This window comes from Schistocerca americana, chromosome 1 (assembly GCF_021461395.2).
Source record: "Schistocerca americana isolate TAMUIC-IGC-003095 chromosome 1, iqSchAmer2.1, whole genome shotgun sequence".
Classification (NCBI taxonomy): domain Eukaryota; kingdom Metazoa; phylum Arthropoda; class Insecta; order Orthoptera; family Acrididae; genus Schistocerca; species Schistocerca americana.
Window position 1 is genome coordinate 31,920,713 of NC_060119.1, and position 25,142 is coordinate 31,945,854.

Below are 25,142 nucleotides of genomic sequence, written 5' to 3' on the forward strand. Positions count from 1 at the left end.
GCAAAAATTTTACTGGCGAGTTCAGGCTAGTAATGAAAGTGAGTATTTTGAGCGCATACGGGTAGCAGTAATCGCTCCGGGGTTAACCGTTTCGGAGCAGGATTGAGTTAACCACATACTGAAGGGAATCAGCCCGCAAGACCGCATACACTTAGTTTTGGCAGGCCGTGTAGTTTTCAATAACTACAAGGTCTGATTGATACGACGGATCCCTTAACATTCGCTGATGAGCAGAGACAAAACTTAGTCTCCGAAACGCGCTCCCCGCGAATTGTCGAGCCACAGGTGCCGACGAACCTTATGCAGAACGTGTCTAACGTCCGACGCCGTTTCCGCTGTCAAGCTTCCGACCATCTTGTCCGACAGTGACCGGTGCAGCGTCGTAAACATGCGTCTAAGAGACGCCAGCGTGGGGGAGGGGTGACGCGGCGGCCGACTAGGAAAGGGCCGGGTGACGGCCAGTTCGTGGGGTTATCGTCCGTTTCCCGCCTCCCTTACGCATGTGTGTCACTGGGATATGAGCTCGTCTGTGGCCTGCTCGCTTTCGGGAGTTCCCTATCTTTGGTAGATAAATTGTGGTACCTGGAGTTTCGACGTTTGTGCAGATTTTCTAACCTTCGTCCTGGCAAGTACAGATGTCGTGTGGCCAATGGGAAAGAATTGCCTGTCTTGGGGGAGGTGAGAGCTAAGGTGTCTGTACTAGGGTTTTCTTGGCCAATCTCGTTACTGATAGCTGACGGATTGAACACCCCTCTCATTCTAGGGTGTGATTTCATTCAGGCAACGCAGTTGCTGTTATACTATACAGGGGAGACATTTTATTTCATGTTCCGGCCTGATTGCAAAATTAGCTTTTGTAGTTATGTCTATTACAGTTCTAAGAACGTTATTAGTGGGGTCCTTACTCCGACTATCACAGTAAAATTACTGATCTACTGAATCCGCAAGCATATAGGAAGCTGAATAAGGTTCTTAGAACTGTGTCACGGTTAATAAAAAGTCCTCCACTGAAGAGAGTGTACAGAAACGTCTCTCAATTCGGTTGGGCTACCACCGGGACTTTATGGATTGCCCAAAATTCATAAGGAAAATGTACCGTTAAGATCGATACTAAGTTCTATTGGTTCGCCACCTACTCGTTACCCAAGTTTTTGACTACGCTGTTAAAACCACATATGGACCGTTCGGGCTCTTCCATAAAGAATTCGACACATTTCATCAGCAGATTGAATGGCATAGTGCTCCAGCCGGAGGACATATTGGTCAGCTTCGATGTGGTATCGCTGTTTACCATGGTTCCACTTAATGATGTATTCGAACAGCTGGATCGAATTTTCCCTGCCGATATTTCAGAACTGTTTAAGTGTTGTTTGACGACCACATACTTCAAGTGGAATGAACAGTTTTATGAGCAAACGGATGGCTTGGCTATGGTAAGCCCCCTAAGTCCCGTAATTGCAAACTTCTTTATGGAGACATTCGAAGAACAGGCCTTGGGTGCTGCCAACAAAAAACCAAATGTATGGTTCCGATACGTGAATGACACGTTTCTGCTGTGGAGACATGACAGGGAGGAACAAAGCCGGTCCCACGAACATTTGAATAGTATGAACTCGAGAATTCAGTTTACAATGGAGGAGGTTGTAGACGGAAAATTACATTTCCTCGATGTGCTTGTTTTTAGAAACGAAAATGGTAGTTTGGTCCATTCAGTATATCGCAAACCCACGCACCTGGATTCGAACCACCACCCACAATAGAAGCGGGGTGTTATCAAGTTAGCGCACAGAGCTAGAAATATTTGTGAACCTGAGTTGCTCGACGCTGAGATGGAACATCTCCACAATGCACTAATGAAGAACGGATATTCGTCCACCGAAATAAACGGTGCGTTGAGACAGCGACGAAGAAATCATAGTGACGTACAGGCTACTGCAAAATCTAAGGTTTTCCTGCCATTTGTTAAAAATGTAACGGAAAGAATAGGGAGGATCTTGACGAAGCGGAATATTACCGTAATTTACAAGCCCACCAGGAACATACAGGAATGCCTTAAGCCAGCCAAGGACGCTCGCAAACCATTGGAAAAAGCTGGAGTGTGTAGGATCCCATGTAGCTGTGGAGATGTTTATGTGGGTACCACTAAAAGAACTGTTTCAAAACGTTTGGAAGAGCACAAGGGCAACTGTAGAAGAGGAGAAACGGAACGATCAGCTGTTGCGGAGCATGCTTTCCAGCCAGGTAACCATCATATTCGTTTCGAGGAGACGCAAGTACTAGCGGCCACAAGCGGATATTATGAAAGGCTCTACAGGGAGGCAATCGAAATCGCTAAACACCGTAGTAATTTCAGTCGAAAGGAGGAGGGCGTGAAATTAAACGGTATATGGATGCCGGTGTTGAAGAAGATGTGTACCACCTGTGCACTACTGGGTGATGACAACGGCGATCGACGGCAACGGACAGCGGCCAGTTGCACTGAAGTTTTCAAAACACGTGACGTCACGCCTCGGCGAGGGAGCTTGCGGACGCGGAATTTAGCGGCAGTCAGTAGCGAGCCAGTGGGTGTGTTGGACCTTCCATCGAGTTACAGACCCCCTTGAAGATGTCTCCCGCAGACGGGGACGAAACGTTGGGAAACAACACAGAATTCATCAACCGACCACGGCATAACAGCCCGGATAACTATAATGGACATGACATTTCCGGCCGTGAAAGTCTACATTTTAGTAGCTTTTGAAGTTGCAATCGTTTGAGTGGGGTGCACACGGTGACGGAGGACGCAGAGCAAGTGGAGGTATCTCACTTAGATCTCGACCAAGCTCGGCAGGTGAAGCGGTTGGTGGATGATTATCCTGAGGTCCTGACTACCAGACTGGGAATGACGAATTGAATTAAGTATAATATACTGCTGACCGGTAGGGTTCCGGTGAGCCATGCGCCTTACCGTCTTTGCCCACCCAAGATGAAAATATTACGTGAGAAGATCAATCACATGTTACGGGATGGGGTCATTAGATATTCAACTTCTCCCTATGCTTCGCCTGTTTTTCTCGATCCCAAGGGATAGAGTGGTGACTATCAGGCCGTGGTTTATTACCGCTCCTTAAACCAGAAGGTCATGCTAGAGTCGGTACCTTTACCGGACCTCCATAATTGTTTCACCTGGTACAGAGGTGCCACCATCTTCACGGTTCTAGACTTTAATCAGGCTTATTACCAAATTACCCTCACCGAAAACTCTAAAGCAGCCACTGGATTTTGCACCGATTGGAATTTGTTCGAATTTAATCGTGTGCTCTTTGGATTGGCGACTGGTGCAGCAGTGTTGTCTCGACTTCTCGATAATGTGCTCGGGGACCTCAAATTCAAGTGCGTGTATAACTATCTTGACGATTTAGTCATTTTCAGTGGTTCATTTGAGGATCATCTCGAACATCTGAGGTTAGTCTTTGACAGATTGCATTCGGCAGCCCTAACGGCGAAGCCCTCTAAAGTTAACATCTGCCGTCCGTGTATATCCTTCTTAGGACATCTCGTATCAGCAAGTGGCGTGGGTATCGACCAGGAAAGGACAAAGTCGATCAGGGAATTTCCGCCCCCTCGCGACAAGCAGGCAATTGCGCGCGAGCGGTCTAGGCGCTACAGTCATGGACTGTGCGGCTGGTCCCGGCAGAGGTTCGAGTCCTAATATACACTAAACAGGTTCAGAAGGATGTAGGTTGCAGTAGGTGCTCGGAGATGAAGGAGCTTGCACAGGATAGAGTAGCATGGAGAGCTGCATCAAACCAGTCTCTGGACTGAAGACCACAACAACAGAATCTGCAAGGTAATAAACATCTTCTAAAGATATTTCATATACAGGGTGAGTCATGAGGCATGTCACATAATTCGTGTGGTGTTTCTAATGTTAAAATAAACCGAAAAAGTCCAATGGACTATGTCCGATTTCCGATCGCTACAGAACTGGAACGTGTTGAAGACTACACACATCCATTAATGATTATGAGGACAAATGTGAATATTACTTATCGAAATGTTGTGTATGCGCTGTGGTGGACATAATAATGGTGGGGCAGATGACTGATTCATCCTGCAAGAGGTGTTCAAAAAGTCCCCTGCCTAACTCAGTGCACTTGTCAAAGCATTCGAGGGTGTGTTGCGTTGGACAACGATCATCATCATGGTGGACTTTAATGCAGGCAACAGCATCGGTGATGTGAGCGACACCTTCGTAGCGTTCACATCCCCCTTTAACGAGCTCCATAAACAGAAGACTAATCGCGTTAGGTCGGATGATCTGGGAGGCCATTTACTGGGTCCGCCACAGCCAATCCACCGTTGAGGAAATGTGTTAGATACTGAGATATTTGTCTGGTACAGTAAATCGGTGATCCATCATGTTGTAGGCACATCTGCCGTCGTTGCTCTAATGCCTGGACTGTGCGGCTTATCCCGGCAGAGGTTCGAGTCCTCCCTTGGGCATGGGTGTGTGTGTTTGTCCTTAGGATAATTCAGGTTAAGTAGTGTGTAAGCTTAGGGACTGATGACCTTAGCAGTTAAGTCCCATGAGATTTCACACAGATTTTTTTTTTTTTTTTTGACAGTTGCGTGTTTCATCGGTATGACTAATTTCACCAGGAAATTTATCCCAAGTTTTGCGCAGATTGCGACCTCTTTGAACCAATTGCGAAGAAAGAATACTGCCTTCGTGTAGGGTGGTGAACAACAGGAGGCCTTTGAAGTCCTCAAGATGGCAATTGTTAACCCTCCGGTCTTGGCGATACCGGATTTTAACCAGCCTTTTATCGTCCAGACGGACGCATCCCACGCCGGCATTGCTGCGGTGTTGTTGCAAGAACAACAGGACGAAAGGCGCCCACTCGCCTATGCGTCTCCGCGCCTTAATGACGCAGAGCGGAACTACTCCGCCTATGAGTGCGAGGCATTGGCGGTCATCTTTGCTTGGAAAAAATTCACAGTCTATTAGGAGCACCGTGAATTTGTTTTGGAGACAGATAATCAGGCCCTTAGTTGGTTATTGGCTCGCCCATGCAAGACCGTGCGCATCTCTACATTCCGTTTTAAGGTTCGCCATATTAGAGGGAGTGAGAACGGAGTAGCCGACGCTCTGAGTCGCATGTTTTCAGGCCATGGAAGATGAGGAATCGGTAGAACCTAGCCTTTAGACCAATTTTCTTCTGTCCGAAACTCCTGGGCTATTCTGTGACCTAACCGCCAAACAGGCCCAAGATCCGCGCTGGGGACTCATCAGGCAACAATTCGCTGATGGAGAGGTTATCCCGGGTTATTGTCTGTGGTGTCACCGCCAGACACCACACTTGCTAGGTGGTAGCCTTTAAATCGGCCGCGGTCGCCACTATCAGTGATTGCAGACCGAGCGCCGCCACACGGCAGGTCTAGTCTAGAGAGACTCCCTAGCACTCGCCCCAGTTGGACTTCGCTAGCGATGGTTCACTGTCTACATACGCTCTGATTTGTAGAGACGACAGTTTAGCATAGCCTTCAGCTACGTCATTTGCTAGGACCTAGCAAGGCGCCATATTCAGTAATTAGAATGAATTCTGAACAGACAATATTGTGAATCATGTACCGTCAAGAGCGACGTTCATCATTAATGGATTAAAGTTAAGTATCAAGCTAATTACGTCCGCTTTCTGAATTGTAATTCCTTGTCATGTTCCAGACTTCACGTCAGTATAGCTCTTCCCTCCTCACGCCAGCCTGCGTGAGCTAAAACGCGTGAATTTCGGCCTCCTCTAGTAACACGGTGTTGGCTCTTCTGCCAACACAACATTGTCTTAGAAAGGGGCTTCTCTGTAGACAGGAAGATCAGGATCAATTTTTAAGGTATATGTCCCTCAGAAATTAATTGGTATAGTGCTTAGGTATTTTCACCATTCAGCCGTTGGGGGACATTTAGGATTCTATAAAACTCTGAACCGCGTTCGCGAACGTATGTTTTGGCCCAAGCTCTACCGGGACGTTGGGCAACTTGTAGGGGATCGTGTTCGACGTAAGCGTGCCAAACCGGATGCGGGTCCGTGCAAGGGGTTGTTACGATCAGGTAGGGAAGAGTACCCCCTGGACCGGACTTATATCGATTACATCGGCCCTCTGCCCATTCTAAAAGAGGAAACAAGTGTATACTGGTTGCTATTGATGCCTTCACCCGTTTCACGTGGCTTCTGCCCACTTTGTGGCGTTACTGCCGAAATTACGGTGCAACAGCTGTGTAGGATCATCTCCTGGTTTGGGCCTTCGAAAAGCTTACTGACGAAGCTCCCGCCTTCTTATCTAAGGTGTTCAAAGGGTTTTGCTTCGCTAATGGGATCAAACACATCACAACTACTCCCTATTATCTGAAGGCATCCATCGCGGAGCGTGTCAATCGGAATTTGAAGGCCGCTCTCTGCATTTATCATTCACGAACACCTACACTTTGGGATGCTACATTACCCTGGCTAAACCGAGCCTTCAGCTCCGCCGGGCATGAGTTCACGGGCACTGCGCCTAGCCCTTTCATGTTTGCTTATGTCCCGAACTCGCCTCTCTCCAATTTATTGGACATTAACGACCTTCTTCCACTCCAGGTTACTCTGGCGAGTTTGCGGAAAAATTGGAAACGGACTAAAAATAATATCGATCTCGTCCACCGGCGCCAAGCCGCTCGGTATAACAAAGGTATTCGCCTATTTCAGTGTAAGGTCGGGGATCTCGTGTTCGTCAGGGATGTTTCTGGCAGTACCGGGTTTGGTCCGAAAGGCAACCTTATGCCACGATTCAGGGGTCAGTGCCGGATAGTGAAAATCCTTAGTCCTGTCAACCTTGTAGTCAAGGATCTCTCGTCTGGCCGTAATTCCAGAGTGCATCTCAGTCAGATTAAACTCGGGAACCGAGGTACCCCATAGTATTCTGTGGTTCCTAACAACCCCCCCCCCCCTCCCCCCGGGTCATCTTTGTAAGGGGAGATTGAGCCGGTGGGCTTCTGGCGCCAGGCTATATCGATTCTTACTTCCATCTCCGATCGTTGTCCCTGTGCCTTGTTCTCTTTGCGTCTTTGAGGCAGGCTATTGATGGTGGAGCGCGTGGGCAAGTTGATGAGTGTGGGTCCGCGCGTGTACCGAGTCAGTCTCTGACGTGACGTGCTTTCGATGTTGTCGTTGTGGGGAGTTGGCGACACCATGTCACGTGGCACGGCCGTATGCCGTGAGAACCAGTGAGTTGGAGCAACGAAGAAGCATGGGCCGCTGCCGGAAAGTATTAAAGTTATATTGACACGGCTGGCCAGTGGCGAGCAGGATTTGCTAATACCTCGATAGCTATGTGAGTGGATGGCGTGTGAATTTCACATGAATAAGAAAATACTAATCGCCAAGCTTTCGTGGTGGGTTTCTCCTTCTATATATAGTGAATATTATTGTATACTTAAGGACTGATGACTGTTGCAGTTGCTCGTGCTAGTGGTCAGAAAAACATCCACCGCAGTGGTGGCAAGGCGAGTTATGGAATGGCTGTGAAATTATGTCACTAAAGCGGCTAGAAATAGCGCCTCGCATTTGTACGTTTGGATTTGGTGCTTACTGACACGCTGAAGGTAGCTGTTTCACTTGAACGTCATTTCTTAATTTACTTATAGATTTACAATTTTCTGGTTTTACGAATTAGTGGTAGTTGTTGCTTCGTAAAATTTCTTGAGTGTACGGAAGGCGAGTGGCCATGACAAATATAGGTCACATTGCGCTTTATGGTGGATTAGAGGCCATGTATATTTTGGTCTTTGGCAGTAGGGGCCATGCTTATTGCACTAGCGACCTACTGAAGTGACATTAGTTTTCTATTGCAATCTCAAATACCTGTCTGAAGGTTGATTGTCACGTTAGGTACTGCACGTTTGATTTATGTGGTGTCAGCCATTCAACAAATACCGATTATCTTGTAAGGTGGAGCTTAAGTCATTGGGTGTGGACTGGCGCTTCTTTTCACGTAGTATCTAGATTTTTATTTTTTATTTTTTTTTTTTTATTTTTTTTTTTTTTTTGATCAAAGGAAACTAAGCTCCTTAATTTTGTCCATTGGTTAACTTTTAATATATTTATATTAAGTTATTGCATTTCTATATATATACTTGTATATACTACAGTGTGTCTGTCGCTCATGTTTTCGTGTTTTTAGACACATGTATAGTGGTCGACGCGAGAAAACCTCTTCCCACGAGCCTCCAGTGTGACAGAAATCTCAGGATTTGAACTCAGGGCCGTCCGGGTCCGGTTAACGCGTGATTTCTCTATTCCATTCAACGAGAGGCTTGTTTTAGGCAGAAGATTTCATACTGCACAAAGTTAAGTTCACCCTTTTGATCGTGTGTTTGTGAAATCGTAATAGATTAACGTTTGCTCGCGTCCATCACATGTTCATCAAATTGACATTTCGCCTCAAGCTTGCATAAAGTATAGAATATATCGGACGTTCAGTGTAGTAGATTGCCAAGTGTAAACAGAACAATTGATAGTACCCTTTAGGTCAGATAGAATCTAATTAATTTTACATTTTCAGTATGTGTAAAACTGAGTGAGAAAGGCGATAGACGGCATTGTAAACGTTTGGTCATTTATTTCATCTATTATTTTGGTTGTTGTTAGCGCCATGGAAAAGGTATCGTTGTCACAAGTCTGATGGTTAAAATTGTAAATACTAATTGTGCATAGGGCCTTGATATGCAAATGTTGTAAATTGATTATTACTGCTGATGAATTCATGTGTATGTGTCATCAATAAAGTGTTGCAACTACAAACTGGTTGTTTTACTGGTACATAAGGTTAGAGGATGCAATCGCCGCACCAGTCGTTATGGAGACTGTAGTACTTAATAGCAATGCAAATTATGTAACGCGTCATGAATGCGAGGGTGTTACGGTTACAGGAAAGAGGAGGGAGTCCCAAGAGATCTATCATGCGGCTACCATAGCCGCGCTAGTCTCTTGGGGAGAAGTCAGCATGAGGCCTGCAGTTTTGAATCGCGAAGCAATTTCTGTGCCGCATCGTCAGTGGGAGGGTGCGAAGGTTACAGGATACAGGCTGTGGTACATCGGAAACTAGCTACTGGACTCCCAGAAAATGCCATGTGACGACTGTAGCCGGGCTAGTCTCATGGAGAGAATTCGGCATGAGGCCTTCAGTTCGCAAACGTGACGCAATTTCAGTGTCGCATCGTCAATGGCAAGGTGCAAATATACAGTAAAGAACCTGTGGCGTATCGGATGCAAGATAACTCACAGAATAAATTCCAGGAGCCTATGGCAGCCCTGTTAGTCTCCTTGAGAGAAGTAGACATTAAGCCAGAAGTATTTACCCCGACGCAAATTCTGTAATGCATCGTCAATGGGAGGGCGCGACTGTTACAGAAAACAGGAAGTGGTGCATCGGATTAAAACTACTGGAGTCCCAGAAGAGGTACCATGCAGCCACCGCAGTCGGGCTAGTCTCTAGCACAGAAGTCGTCATAATGTCTTCGGTTTACAGTCCTGACGCAATTTCTGTGTCGCATCATCAATGAAAATATGCTACAGTAAACCGACTCAGTGCATTAGATGAATGCTACTGGACTCCCAGAAGAGGGTCACTGTGCTGACGGAAGCCCTGTTAGTCTCCTTGAGTGCGGTCGTTATGGAGCATCCACTATTTAATGGCGACGGAAGTTCTGTAATGCATAATCAATGGACGGATGTAACGGTTACAGAAAAAATAATGTGTTTCATCGGATACAAACAATAGGAGTCGTAGGAGAGGTGCTATGGGGCGACTGCAATCTGGTTAGTCTCTAGGAGAGATGTCGCCATAAGGTCTGCGGTTTTAAATCCCGATGCAATTTCTGTGTCGCATCGTCAATGAGATGGTGCGAAGTTTACAGTAAATACGCTGCAGTGCATCTAGTAGTGGCTACAGGACGCCCAGTAGAGTTCCCATGAGCTGATGCAGCACTGTTAGTCTCCTCGACAGAAGTCGTCATGGAGCCTGTTGTATTTAAACGGAATGCGAATTCCGCAACGCATCGTCAATGGGAGGGTGCGACGGTTACAGAAAACAGGCAGTGTTGAATCCGATACAGACTACTGGGAACCCAGGATAGGTGCCATGTTCCGACCGCAGCCGGAGAGAAGTCGGCAAGAGGTCTGCAGTCTTCAATAGCACCGCAATTTCTGTGTTGCATCTCCAATGGGAAGGTGAGAGGGTTACAGTAAACAGGCTGCTGTACATCAGATTCAAGCAACTGGACTCCCAGAAGAGGTTGCATGTGCCGACGGCACTCCTGTTAGTTTCCTTAAGAGAAGTCGTCATGGAGCCTGTATTATTTAATCGCGAAACAAATTCTGTAACGCATAGTCAATGGCAGGCTGCAAGTTTTAGAGTAAACAGGCTGTGGTGCATTGGATAGTGGCTACTGGACACGGAGAAGAGGTCCAATGAGCCAACAACAGTCCTGTTAGTCTCCTCGAGAGTAGTCATCATGGAGCTTTGTAGTATGTAATCACGTCCCAAATTCTGTAACGCATAGTCAATGAAGGGGTTTGAGGGGGTAAACAGACTGCAGTGCATGGGATAGTGGCTACCAGACTTCCAGAAGAGGATTCATGACCTGATTGAGCCCTGATGGTCTCCTCGAGAGAAGTCGTCACGGAGACTTTAGTATTTCATCGAAACGCAAATTCTGTAACTCATCGTCAATGTGAGGATGGGACGGTTATAGAAAACGGGCAGTGGTCCATAGGATACAAATAACTGGAGTAGCAGGAGAGGTTCCATGACCACGCGGTTGATCTATTAGTCTATTCGGGACAAGTCGTCACAGAGCCTGTAGTACTTAACCGCGACGCAAATTCCGTAACGCAATGTCAATGGGACCATGCGACGATTACAGAAAATAGGCAGTGGTGCATTGCTTACTAACCACTGGAGTCCCAGAAGAGGTTATAAAAGCCCACGGCAGCTCTGTTAGTCTCATCGAGCGTTACGGAGCCTGTAGTATTTAACCGCAACGCAAATTCTGTAACATATCGTCAGCGGGAGGGTGTGACAGTTACAGAAAACAGGCAATGGTGCTTCGGATACAAACTACTGGAGCCCCACAAACGCGCTAGAGAAGTCGGCATGAGGCCTGTTGTTCTCAATCTCGACGCAATTTATGTGTCACATCATCTATGGGACGGTGCGGGGGTTACAGAAGACAGACTACGGTGCATCGGATAGTGGTTACTGGACTCAGAAATAAGGTTCCATGCACTGACGGCAGACCTCTTAGTCTCCTCGATAGAACCCATGATGGTGCCTGTGGTATTTAAATGTGAAGCAAATTCTGTAACGGGTCGACAATGTCATGGTGTGATGTATACAGAAAAAAGGCTGTGGTGCGTCGGATAGTAACTACTGGAATCGCAGAAAAGAGTCCATGAGACAACGGCAGCTCTGTTAGTCTCATCAGAAGAAATCATTACGGAACCTGTAGTTTTTAACCGTGATGCGAAATCTGTAGTGCATCGTCAATTCGAGGGTGTGACAGTTACGGAAAACAGACAGTGGTGCATCAGATACAAACTACTCCCAGAAGTGGTTGCATGAGCCGACTCCAGCTTTCTTAGTCTCCTCGGGAGAAGTTGTGATGGAGATTTAATAGCGACCCAAATTGTATAACGCATCGGCAATGGGAGGGTGCTACGGTTACAGAAAACAGGCAGTGGTGCATCAGATACATAATACTGGAGTCCCAGGAGAGCTGCCATTCGACTACCACAGACTTGCTAGTCTCTTGGAGACAAGGCGGCATGAGGCCTCCAGATTTCAATCGCGACGAAATTTCTCTGTTACAGTGCCAATGGGAAGGAGCGAGGCAGACAGGAAACATTCCAGCTTCTGGGCTCCCAGAAGAGATTAAATGAGCCAATGGCAACTTTGTTAGTCTCCTCGAGAGAAGTCGTTATGGAGATGGTAATATTTAATAGCGACGCAAATTGTATAACGCATCGGCAATGGGAGAGTGCGACGGTACACAAAACAGGCAGTGGTGCATCGGATACAAACTACCAGACTCCCAGAAGAGCTTCCAAGCAACGACGGCTACCAGGCTGGTCTCTTCTCTAGAAGTCGGCATGATGCTTGCAGCTTTCAATCGAGACGTAATTTCTGCGTCGCATCGTCGATGGGAATGTGCATGTGTTACAGTCAACAGACTGCGGTGCATCGGATAGTGGCTACTGGACTCCCATAAGAGGTACCATCAGCTGACGGCAGACTTGTTAGTCTCCACGAGAGAAGTCGTCGTGGACACTGTACTACTTCATGCGACACAAAGACTGTAACGTATCGTCAATCGAAGGGTGTGACATTTACAGAAAACAGGCAGTGGTGCATCGGATATAAAGTACTGGACTCTGAGAAAAGGTTCCATTGGTCCACCGCAATTTGGCTAGACTCTTGCAGAGCAGTCGACATGAGCCCTGCAGTACTCAATTGCGACATAATTTCTGTTTCACATCGTCAATGGCAGTGTGTGAGGGTGACAGTAAACAGACTGCGGTGCATCGGATATTGGGTACTGAACTCCCAGAGGAGGTTCTACGTGCCGAAGGAAGCCCTGTTTGTCTCCTCGAGGGAATTCGTTAGGGAAACTGTAGTAATTAACCGTGTCGCAAATACTGTAATGCATCGTCAATGGGAGAGTGCGACAGTTACAGAAAACATGCAGTGATGCATCGGATACAAACTTCATTACTCCCAGGAGAGGTTTCATGCGTAGACAGCAACTGTTCTAGTCTCTTGGACAGAATTCAGTATGAGACCTGCAGTTCTCAATCACGAACAATTTCTGTGTCACACCGTCAATGGGAGCACGTGAAGGTTACAGTAAACACGTTGCAGTACACTGGATAGAAACTACTGGACTCCCACAAGAGGTTCCATGAGACGGCAGCAGCCCTGTTAGTCTCCTTGAGAGAAGTCGTCCTGGGGTCTATAGTATTCTACGGCGACACAAATTCTGTAACGCATCATTAATGGGAGGGTGCGATGGTTACAGAAAACAGGGAGTGATGCATAGATACAAACTACTGGATTCCCAGAAGAGGTCCCATGAGCTGGGGTGTTGCAGTTACAGAAAAGGGTCAGTTTTGTACCAGATAAAAAGTATTGGACTCACAGAAAAGGTTCCATGCGGCGGCCGCAATCGGTCTAGTCCCTTGCAGAGAAGTCGGCATGAGGCCTGCAGTTCTCAATAGCGACGCAATTTCTGTGTCGCATCGTCAGTGGGAGTGTGTGAGGGTTACAGTAAACAGACTACGGTGCATCGGTTATTGGGTACTGGACTCCCAGAAGAGGTTCTATGTGCCGACAGGACCCCTGTTACTCTCCTCGATGGAATTCGTCAGAAAACCTGTATTATTTAACCGCGACGCAAATTCTGTGACGCATTGTCAATGGGAGGATACGACAGTTACAAAAAACATGCAGTGGTGCATCGGATACAACCTACTTGAGTCCCAGAAGGGGTTCCATGAGCAGATGGCAGCTCTGTTGGTCCCCTCGCGAGAAGACGTCATGGAGATTGTAGTATTTAGCCGCGAGGCACATTCTGTAACGCATTGTCAATGGGAGAGTGCGATAGTAAATGTAAATCGCCAGTGGTGCATCACTTTCAAGCTACTGGACTTCCAAGTGAGTATCCATGCTATGACATTAGTGGCTCGCTCCAGGCAAATGCCGGGATGGTTCCTTTGAAAGGGCACGGCCGACTTCCTTCCCCGTCCTTCCCTAATCCAATGAGACCGATGACCTCGCTGCCTTGTCTCCTTCCCCAAACAACCCAACCCCCAACATTAGTGGCGCCAGTATCACAGATGAACACTAGCACAAATAATCTGACAAAAACCTCGACGCTTATGCAATAGCCCACCTCCCGCCTATTGCAGAGACAATTCTCTTGGACAGAAGTTGAAATGGTGCCTCTAGCATGCAATAGCTACGCAGTTTCTGTCTCGCATCATTAATGTGAGGCTCCGAAGGTTACAGTAAACAAGCAACCGTCCGTTGGTTATAAGCTACTGGACTCCCAAGATATGTTTCATACGTTGACCATAGCTGCGCCCTAATCATGGATGTACACTAGCAGAATGACTCCGACAATGTCCTCGAGCTTAAGCAACAGCCTAGCAGCACCTGCCTAACGGCGACACAACTCCTGAGGGCAGCATTAGTCTCTAGGAGAGAAGTTGGCATGGAGCCTGTAGTATGCAATAGGGATTTACTTTCTGTGTCGCATGATTAATATGAGCGTATGAAGGTTACAGTGAATGGGGAGCAGTGCATCAGTTACCACCCACTGGCCGACAAGGAGAGGTTCCAAGCAGTGAGCGTAAACGCGCCAGGGCCAAAGACATACACTAGCAGAATGTTTCTGACAATGCCATAGAGGTTCATGCAGTAGCGTAGCACCCATCAAATGGAGAGACAACCCATGAGGGCGCCATAGTCTCTTGGAGAGAAGTCAGCATGATGTTGCAGTATGCAATCTCGAAACAGTTTCTGTGTTGCATCGTCAATGGGAGGGTGCAAGGGTTACAGTAAATGGGCATCGGCGCATCAATTACTTCCTATTGGACTCCCAGGACTGGATGCAAGCAGTGATCGTAGCCGCGCCAGTATCATAGATGTACACCGGCAGACTGACTCTGACAATGTACTCAAGGCTTATGCAATAGCCCAGCACCCGCCTAATGGGGAGACAACTCCTGAGTGTGGCATTAGTCTCTTGGAGAAAAGTCGGAATGGAGTCTGTAGTATGCAATCGCTGAGCAATTTCTGTATCTCATCGTCAATCTGAGGGTGCGAGAGTTACAGTACATGGGCAGTGTTGCATCGGATACAAGCTACTGGGCTCTCAGGATAGGTTGCGTACGGTGACCGTAGCCACGCCAGTATCATAGCTGTACACTGGCGGACTGATTCTACTAATGTCGTAGACGTTTATACAATTGGTCAGCACCCACCTAATGACGAGACAACTCCTGAGGGCGGCATAGTCTCTTGGAGAGAAGTCGGCATGGAGACTGCAGTATGCAATCGAGAGACAATATCTGTGTTGCATTGTCGATGTGAGGGTGCGGGGTTACAGTAAACTGGCAACTGTGCATCGGTTGAAAGTTACTGGACGCCCAAGAGAGGTTCCAAGCGGTGTCTGTAGCCGTGCCAGCATCGTAGATGTACACAAGCAGGATTTCAACAATGTACTCGAAGCTTGTGCAGTAGCGCAGTGCCCACCTAATGGCAGGAAAAGTCCTGCAGGCAGTATCACTCCCTTGGAGACAAGTTGGCGTGGAGGCTGTAGTACGCAATTGCAAAGCAATATCTGTGTCGCATGGTTAATGTGAGGGTGCGAGGCTTACAGTAAAGGGGCAATGGTGCCTTGGATAGAAGCTACTGGACTCCCAGGAGTGGTTGCATGCCCTGACCGTAGCCACACCAGGATCATAGATGTACACTAGCAAAATGACTGCAGCAGTGTCCTCGTGATGTTTGGACAACATGGTAATGGATGAACAGCGATTAATATAAATTAACTTAGTATTAAGAAAACAGTCTTAATCGCGTTTTTATTTATTTAATGCTGACCGGTTTCAGCCCATCGCAGGGACCTTCTTCAGGGCGAACATACTGTGAAATTACAATATATTAGACAAAACTTATGACAACTATCTTAAAGGAGTGGATTGCATAAAATGTGACATTACATTTTACTAATGTCCTCGTGGCTTATGCAATACCGCAGAACCCGTCTAATGGCGAGACAGCTCCTGAGGGCAGCGTAATCTCTTGAAGAGAAGTCGGCATTCAGCCTGCAGTATATGCAATCGCGAAGCAATTTTTGTGTCGCACCGTCAGTGTGAGGATGCGAGGGCTACAGAAAACGGACAGCGCTGCATCGATTTAAAGCTACTGGACTCCCAGGAGAGGTTCCATGCTGTGACCACAGCTGCATCACGATCATAGATGTAGACTAGGGTAATTACTCGCACAATTTCCTCGAGACTTATGCGGTAGCCCAACACCCGCCTAGTGCAGAGACAACTCCTGAGGGGGGAATTAGTCTCTTGGACAGAAGTCGGCATGGAGCCTGCAGAATGCAATCACGTATGAATTTCTGCGTCGCATGGTCAATGTGAGGGTGCGAGGGCTACAGTAAACCGGCAGCGGTGCATCGGTTAAAAGCTTCTGTACTCGCAGGACAGTTTCCATGCAGTGACAGTATCCGTGCCAGGATCATAGATGGTTATGGGGGCTTTGAAAATCGGATGTATGGCTGAATCGGTAGCATTTAGAATGAAAACTCAGCACAATTCATGGTTCGATGGTACAAATATTGTTTTGGTCTTCCTTTTTCAGTTCAGTTTGGAATACCTAAATCTTTTAAATGTAAAATTCTTCAAACATATGGTATAAACACAGATCTATTCATCATTTTAATGAGACATGCACGTCTTCTTCTTTTTAATAGCATACTGCACGCAAAATTATCATACCATTGCAATATGAACCTAACAGAGCAGAACTGATCTGGAGCTAAGTTGGGAGATATGTCGTGAGAAATAACAAAAGATATTTAATCTACCAGACGTAATGGAATTAATGAACGAAGCTTTTGTCACACGTCACTGCCGAACGCTGGCGGGACACAGAACGGCACATCAAAGGAAGTGGAGAAAATGTGGCACTTGGATGGCTTCGTGGATTCTGTTGGCGATCGACTCGTTATCAATGTAGCAGATGACAGTTCCATTACTGAAATGTATTTCTCAGATCTGGATACGGAACGCATCACCAGACTACTGAACCTATAAATAACACACTCAGTAGCTTCAATATTTAACTATACAGTGAAATCCCTGAAATACGCTTTTGCGTCAGACATCACGCGAAGAAACATCACCTTGTGTATATGTTAGCAATTTCATCACTCTTTTTTTTCCAATACAATACTACACTACTGGTTATTAAAACTGCTACACCACGAAGATGACGCGCTACAGACGCGAAATTTAACCGACAGGAAGAAGATGCTGTGATATGCAAATGATTAGCTTTTCACAGCATTCACTCAAGGCTGGCGCCGGTGGCGACACCTACAACGTGCTGACATGACGGGAGTTTCCAACCGATTTCTCATACATAAACAGCAGCTGACCGGCGTTGCCTGGTGAAACGTTGTTGTGATGTCTCGTGCATGGAGGAGAAATGCGTACCATCACGTATCCGACTTTGATAAAGGTCGGATTGTAGCCTGTCGCGATTGCGGTTTATCGTATCGCGACATTGCTGCTCGCGTTGGTCGAGATCCAATGACTGTTGGCAGAATATGGAATCGGTGTGTTCAGGAGGGTAATACGGAACGTCGTGCTGGATCCCAACGGCCTCGTATCACTAGCGGTTGAGATGACAGGCATCTCATCTGCATGGCTGTAACGGATCGTGCAGCCACGTCTCGATCCCTGAGTCAACAGATGGGGACGTTTGCAAGACGACAACCATCTGCAGGAACAGTTCGACGACGTTTGTAGCAGCATGGACTATCAGCTCGAAGACCATGGCTGTGGTTACCCTTGACGCTGTATCACAGATAGGAGCGCCTGCGATGGTGTACTCAACGACGAACCTGGGTGGACGAATGGCAAAAGTCACATTTTCCGATGAATCCATGTTCAGTTTACAGCATCATGATGGTCGCAGCCGTGTTTGGCGACATCACAGTGAACGTACATTGGAAGCGTGTATTCGTCATCGCCATACCGGTGTATCAGCCGGCGTGATGGTATGGGTTGCCATTGGTTACACGTCTCGGTCACCTCTTGTTCGTATTGACGGCACTTTGAACAGTGGACGTTACATTTCAGATGTGTTACGACCCGTGGCTCTACCCTTCATTCGATCCCAGCGAAACCCTACATTTCAGCACGATAATGCACGACCGCATGTTGCAAGACCTGTCCGGGCCTCTCTGGATACAGAAAATGTTCGACTGCTCCCCTGGCCAGCGCATTCTCCAGATCTCTCACCAACTGAAAACGTCTGGTCAATGGTGGCCGAGCAACTGGCTCGTCACAATACGCCAGTCAGTACTCTTGATAAACTGTGGTATCGTGTTAAAGCTGCATGGGCAGCTGTACCTGTACACGCCATCCAAGCTCTGTTTGACTCAATTCCCAGGCGTATCAAGGCCCTTTTACGGCCAGAGGTCGTTGTTCTGGGTACTGATTTCTCAGGATCTATGCACCCAAATTGCGGTAAAATGTAATCACATGTCAGTTCTGGTATAATATATTTGTCCAATGAATACCCATTTATCATTTGCATTTCTTCTTGGTGTAGCAACTTTAATAACCAGTAGTGTATATTAGCTGTATGTATTGGGTCTTGTCAAAATTCAGTGACATTTGCTGTGAACCATCCATTGATACTTACAATTATTTCATTACTTGATTTCTCAGTGAGATCATGGGTACTGTTTTTTATTCCAATACTTGTATCATCTGCAAATAAGACAAAATTTGAATTTTGTGACACTGCATATGGAAGGTCATTTATATATAATAGGAACAACAAGGGACCTAAAATAGAGCCCTGGGGCACCCCTTGTCTGATGGTTTCATATTTCGAATGACTTGTTATGTGGTAAGCCTGATACAGACACACACTGTTTTCTGTTGAAATGACAGGATGAGAACCATGGGCCTGCTACTCCTGTTATCCCATAATATTTTAACTTTTGTATAAGGATATCTGCTTAACACAATCAAAAGCTTTAGCCAGATCACAGAATATTCCAAGTGGTAATAACTTTTGATTTACTGATTCTAATATATCATCTGTAAAAGTGGTATTTGACCATGTGTGGCCCAAGATCCAGCCCCTACACCTTCATGAACCAGCTGTACCAATCTTCCCTTCCCAATCCTGTTTAGTTGTAGGCCATGCCCAGTGAAACTCCATCTGTTGATAGTCCCGATGGGCACCAGAGAAACATGACCAAAGTTGGCTGTCCTCAGAGCCATCCCTAACCACACACTGATTCGCCTCACAGTTCCATCAAGGTGTGGTCGATCATGATGCCAGAACAGCTCAACAAAGTGTACGTTGGTGCCATGAGTCAGGAAGCTATCTTGTCCAGGTTACCACCTATGTCATATGACCCATCCCTGTCCAAACTGTTTCGCACCCCACCCACTACCACTAAATGGTCCTCTTTTGTAAAGTCCTTACATAAAGACCCTATACCACATGAATTAGCCCTGCATTTGGCTTGAAGGTACTGGTTGCCTGGTACATTGCCCCTAAACTTTCCTGTAACTGAGGGCCTACACCTCACCCATGGCTACTACCTGGCAGCAGCACTTTCTTCTACCTAACGCTTTGTACATTCCTAGGCTTCTTGGCCTCGGTTGAAGTGTGCTGCACATTTCCTGCTCCTACCTGATGCTCTTCTCCACTTAACTCTGTCAGTGGTAGATACCTGTTTTTGGTGTCGATGATAAAAACGTCAGATCGCGTTCTCTTTCTTCTTATCGTCCTACCAGCTGCCAGTTCCCAACCACCCTCCTCCCCCTTATCTCCCTTGATCCTTATCAGTTCCTTCCTTGCTTCCTCCAACTGTGCCTGAAGGGTACAGATTTTCCTTTCCTGTTCCCCAATCAAAATATTCCTACTGCATTCTCTGCAGTTCCAGGAGAGAGCCTCTTCTCCCAACATTCTCCCCTCTGCATCCCCCTCCAGTGAAAATATTTCCTACAAGATTGGCAACAAATCCTTCTACTCACTATGCTATAACAGCGCCCACATTTCCCACTCGTGGTCAGTTTCTAAAGAATAATTAAGTTTAAAGAATGTTTTAAATTTGTCAAGGACGCAAGATTGGCTGTGTGTAAACAAAAAACCGACTCAAAGGTCTTATGTGCCTTTGTTGTTGTTTTTGTGTTGATTTAGAGATACAATGACAGGAGACTCAATTAGTAATTACTTTGCTTTTAGAGAATTTACGTTATCAAGCGTGTTTGTTCAGGTTTTTAAACATTTTATAACTCGGAAAATTTAGGCCTAGATCGCGTCTATCTAACTAGTAAACAATACGAAATGTATTAGTTAAATACGATTTAGAAACGTTTAATTAAACTTTTATTGCGACAATAGACACTGATGAAACTAGTAGCTGTCTGTTTTAAAAGAATTTTGCACTACCAAGAAAACTTGAATAGAATTTTTGTGTTTATGTCACGCAAAATTTCGGTTTATGTAGCGATTATCAGGACTTCAGACAACAGGAAGTTTTTTCAAGAACAAGCCTTGCTGGGACGCTAATATTCAGTTATGTTACAAGAACGGACACTACAACAAGTATACAAAACAAAGAAAATTTAAATTTGACACTATTAAGTATTAAATAAGATCTTTTAGCGGACGGGAAAAATATCTGTAATCTCACCACCTTTAAGTGAAGAATCTAGGAATAAACTACAAACTCACAGGTTTAGAGTAATTAAAGCTGTCAGAGAGAAGTTCAATCAATAAGTCTTCTCGCGAGGCATAGTTCATTTGAATGGGATGAAGACTTAAGAACTGATTCATTTGGAACTGCCCTCCGTCTTGCATTTCACAGTCGTTCGCAGTGTATAATTGTAGATGTAGATCAGGTTGTAATGGAAGAAATAGCCCGCACGACAAGAACATCGTATATTTCAGCCAAATCAATCGTGCGCTCCTGAGGGCTATGTATCGTTTTATTTCTTATGCTGGAATGTATTAAATACATAGTTATAACCATTTCAGCAAACTAATTTAACCACTGAAACAGAAAATAATAGAAACAATCTGACTTTATCTTAAATTACAACTCTTGCATTCACAATAATTTAGGAATATTTGGTGACATAACTGAATGGAGAGACCGCTAAAATTTCGACAGGAACTGCAGAACAACGATTTCATAGCCTTCACTAACCACTCAGCACTGACTGGAGCATGGATGTACTCCAAATCACTGTAGCTGCTAAACGACGGGTCGCAGAGGTTATGTTACGCGCGACTGTAAAAAACACACGCATAAAACGTGGCAATCTTCTCTCGCAGGTTCAGAGCGCGCTGGTTATCTCAGACCAAGTTTTCCCTTCTCCAGATACCCATCGATTCTCACGATGAGTCTTGTTCGTGTGCACTTAGTCCGCGACTGAACTTGCTGCAGAAACAGTGTGTTTAACGGCTCTCTGTAGCACTAAAAAAGACGAAACAGTCTTATTACTGCAATGTGGCAGTTTTAATTTCGCATTACACGGACGTATATCTTATTTCTTTAAATAATAGTGGGAGAAAAGTAATAACTATCATAGTGTTTCCCAGGAGTTGTGAGTTAAATTATTGCATAGCTGTTGCATTTGTTAAGTGGTTGTATTTATACGGCGACAAACAGGAAGACGAGAAACATGCAAAAAGCCCTGATGCAACAGTATACTGAGCGAACGTTTTTAGAATGCTAGAAAATGATCGAAAAAACTTTATTCATCTAGAAAACAAAAAAATCCATCCAACAGTTGTTGATGTCATCGCAAGTGCGTAATAAGGAAAGTTAGTGTGTCGCTGCCAGGCAATCGATAATGCATTGCAAAACATGAGCTATCGACGCCGGCGTGAGCGCTAGGAGAAGAGAAGAGAGATGACGGCGCGTCTTCCCCGCCGCAGCTCGCGCAGAAGCGACCAATGGCGCTCGCTTTCGCTGCCAAGTTGCGTCGAGGCCTTGTGCTTTTTTCCACGGAAGCGCACGTGCCATTGGCTCGTAGCTTCACTAGGCAGAGCTTATATAAAGACACGCAGAAATGTATACTGGTTCAGTCTTTATCGCAGGTGTACTAGGTGAAGCTCTGGTGAGTAAGTTGCGACTTCTTCGGTAGTAAGTTACTGGCCTTAACTTGTTGGTCGCAGACGTAAGGTAGTATGTTCCAAGTGCGTAATTGCTTCACCATATTGTGAACCTACGTGACATTCCGAAGATTGTTTCTGTCATAACATAGATGACGAAGGGTATCGTTGATTCCAGCTGACTGATAATAAACGTTTTTTTCATCTGTGATTAATTATGGATGCCTGTGCCAGGGATCTAAAACGATTATTAAATAGTAAGACTGGTATATCTCTGAAATTCATGCTTTTTATTAACTTCAATGTTCTCGAAATCGTTGGAATACTCTTAACTGGTGTGAAGTTATAAGCAGCAACCGCTTTTATCTCTCTCTGTTTGGGACAATATGTATCCTTCTTTCAGCACAGGTAACGATTGATCTTGTGCAATATATCTTTATCAACAGAGAAGATTACATTGTTGATTAGGTCCTTCTGACTTTCGACAAATTTACTATGAGTTTGGTAAAGACAGTCTTTAAAATAATACCAGGTGAAAACATGCTGAAGTCGTAACTTCAAGGGATATGGTAGGCCAGGAAATCAAACATCCTCCAACAATCCAAAGCTTCTGTACAGAATTTGTCTCTCATCACCGAACTAATGCAGTTGCCCACTGTGTAGCTGAAAAAATTAGCTAGTTAAGATATTGGATACCGCTTCAACAACTGAAGGTAATTTGCACCGTTAATCAAAATAAAGTTTCAGCTATTACAACCAGGTAGTAAATTTGGCGGTCATGCAGTACTCGATCTTCTTGAGGCTTGGATCTTGACAATATGTGAAGGTGACCAGTCAGGGAAAACAAGTTTCGTTAGGAAGAGTTTATACCCTTCCAAACTTGAAATAATCCCTTTGTCAAATAGCATACAGGGAAAATATCTCTGGAGTGAGCACTCCGTTCCACGCATTTCAACTGTGAATGTCACGTGACTTGAGATAACGCTATTTGTTTACACGTTCTGCAAAGTTCGAATTTCTAATATGACATGTCTTTCCGTCGTTTTTACCATTTGCTTATTAGTAATAGGTACAAAAAATTACTGGCATTTGAGCATGTGGAACAAATAACATTTCCTTTGATGTGGCGAACACAGTATGTTTATCTTTCATGCATCCTTCGACATGTTGTGTTATTTTAGCTGTATTTTGAATAACAGTTTTAAACATGTTATTAAATGCGTAAAGTGTGTATTATTGTTGACCAAGTTTTTGCCCATCTGCAACAGTCATTACTGATTGTTGATCTCAGTGTTGATACACATAATAGGCAACTGAAACCCATAGCTTAAAAATTGTCCATTCGTTTGACCCTATGAACGTCAAAGAGAATGTGTAGGAGTTAGACGTTCTTCCTTTTGATGTGTTTCTGATAGCTTAAATCTACTTCATCTGTGGTAGCGTTTATTGTTTTAAACTGGAATATACTTAACATATTTTGTTCTCTAACGTGAAGAAATAGTTCTGTGTTTTATTGTATATGGGCTCTACAATGAATGCCTTAACAGGTATGAGCGCTTCTTCATCTTAGATACTGTGAAACAAATCTTAATCTACTGCAAGCTCTTTGCTTTCAACATTTTGGGAAGAGATAGTATCGACCAAAACAAGAAAAAATTGTCTAAAATGCATACCTTAAAGAGCTGTGAGCATCTCCTCAGTGGAAGAAACGTGTTTCACAGTAGCGAAGATGAACAGCTGCTGATAGCCCCCAACATATCCATGTTTTCTGGACATATTTTGTTTTGTTCCGGACTAACACCTCTGAAAATGAAGTAAAGAGTTTGCAGTAGAAGAGGTTTGTTTCACAGTTTAGAAGATGAGGAAGTGCTCATAGCTGTTGAACTATCCTCTTTAGAGAACTTGTTCACTAAGCGTTTTTGCTTCGAATGATCGTCCCTGTAGTATCCTTGTCTGCTGAGCATTCGTCCTGGGATACTATATTTGGGGCATATCTGGCTTTGTAGTACATTTATCAAGTTGTTTGATTCACATGTCGATTATTCTGTAATTTCGTGGGCGCTTGTACATCGACTGCTTTAAATAAATACGTCGTAGCAAAATTTCGAGCTAACCTGAAAAAAGAAGAAAAATAATAAATTGAAATAAAATAATGAGCAAGAGGGTGTTTTCTTTCGGGGCACATTAAAACGCACTGGCCTGCTATAACTCGAGTCGCATTGCAACAACGGCAAAAACGTACTAGAACAAGACGTATAAAATCTAAAAATAGTGACTGTTGCCCCAGAAAGCTGAAAATTAGTACATATATGCTGTAGTACTTGTCGAAAAGAAGCTAAATGCTAGCAGTTTTTCCTCCTCAAAGCTAAGAGCTTAATCCAAGTGCGCCTACGAAACGCCAACACCAAATCCACGGCTTATGTAAAGGCAATCTGTCTTACCACCTGTGTAATCAGATTCTAAACCTACAGGGTGCTTTACAGATAAATCTTAGGCTTCCTGAGGTCATATGACTAGGGTGGCAATGTAACTTGACTACACAGAATATGTTCTGGGCATCTGAATGCACACTCCATAGATATTTCTGCTCTATGGAAAATAGCTTGCATTTGGGACTACCCTGTGGTTTAACTGGTTGCTGCAACTGCACCCGATATGAGTATCGTATGATGGGTCCGTCATTCCTATAAGGCGTTTTGGACAGACTTCCTGAGTGAGAAAGGAAATACCATTCGTATGCATTCGACGGCTTCGTTACTTGTTCTATGCTAATTGGTATGAGCCTTCATAACCGCAGTGTGTGTAGCAAATCGCACTGACTGTTCTTCTATTTCGAGTTCTGTGGTTACTTTGTACCTGTCATGGTACCCTGCGGGGCAGGTGCAAAGTCACCTCTCCCCACCTTCTCCTCGCCAGTAAAACAGTCTTCGCAAAGCTAACTTCCATCCTGTATGCCAAAAAGGCAGGCGTATTAGTTCAGCGTTAAGTCTGAAAGTTGGCAGAACATGACACTGACTAGCAGCAAAAGTAGCGAGTCCATCCGGACTGTTTCGCTATTTGCCTCAAAACTAGTCTATCGATCCCCCCTATATCCCCCCCCCCCCCTCCCCCTGACCCCTTCTCTTCCTCCAGCCAAGATCATGGATACGCTCTTGCTACATATACGTCTGATATGACCA

The 25,142-nt window shown here is 45.2% G+C and overlaps 2 protein-coding genes across 2 annotated transcripts in view; both read left to right on the forward strand.

Annotated features, from left to right (window-relative positions):
• LOC124546537 (vegetative cell wall protein gp1-like) overlaps positions 1-25,142 on the forward strand; it is a 54,490-nt gene that overhangs the window by 10,600 nt on the left and 18,748 nt on the right. The gene's annotated exons all lie outside the window — the stretch shown is intronic.
• LOC124622156 overlaps positions 21,840-25,142 on the forward strand; it is a 71,158-nt gene continuing 67,855 nt past the window's right edge. Inside the window, exon 1 of the mRNA XM_047147799.1 lies at positions 21,840-21,968. The gene's annotated coding sequence lies outside the window, so the exon portion shown is untranslated. The remainder of the gene's footprint in view (positions 21,969-25,142) is intronic.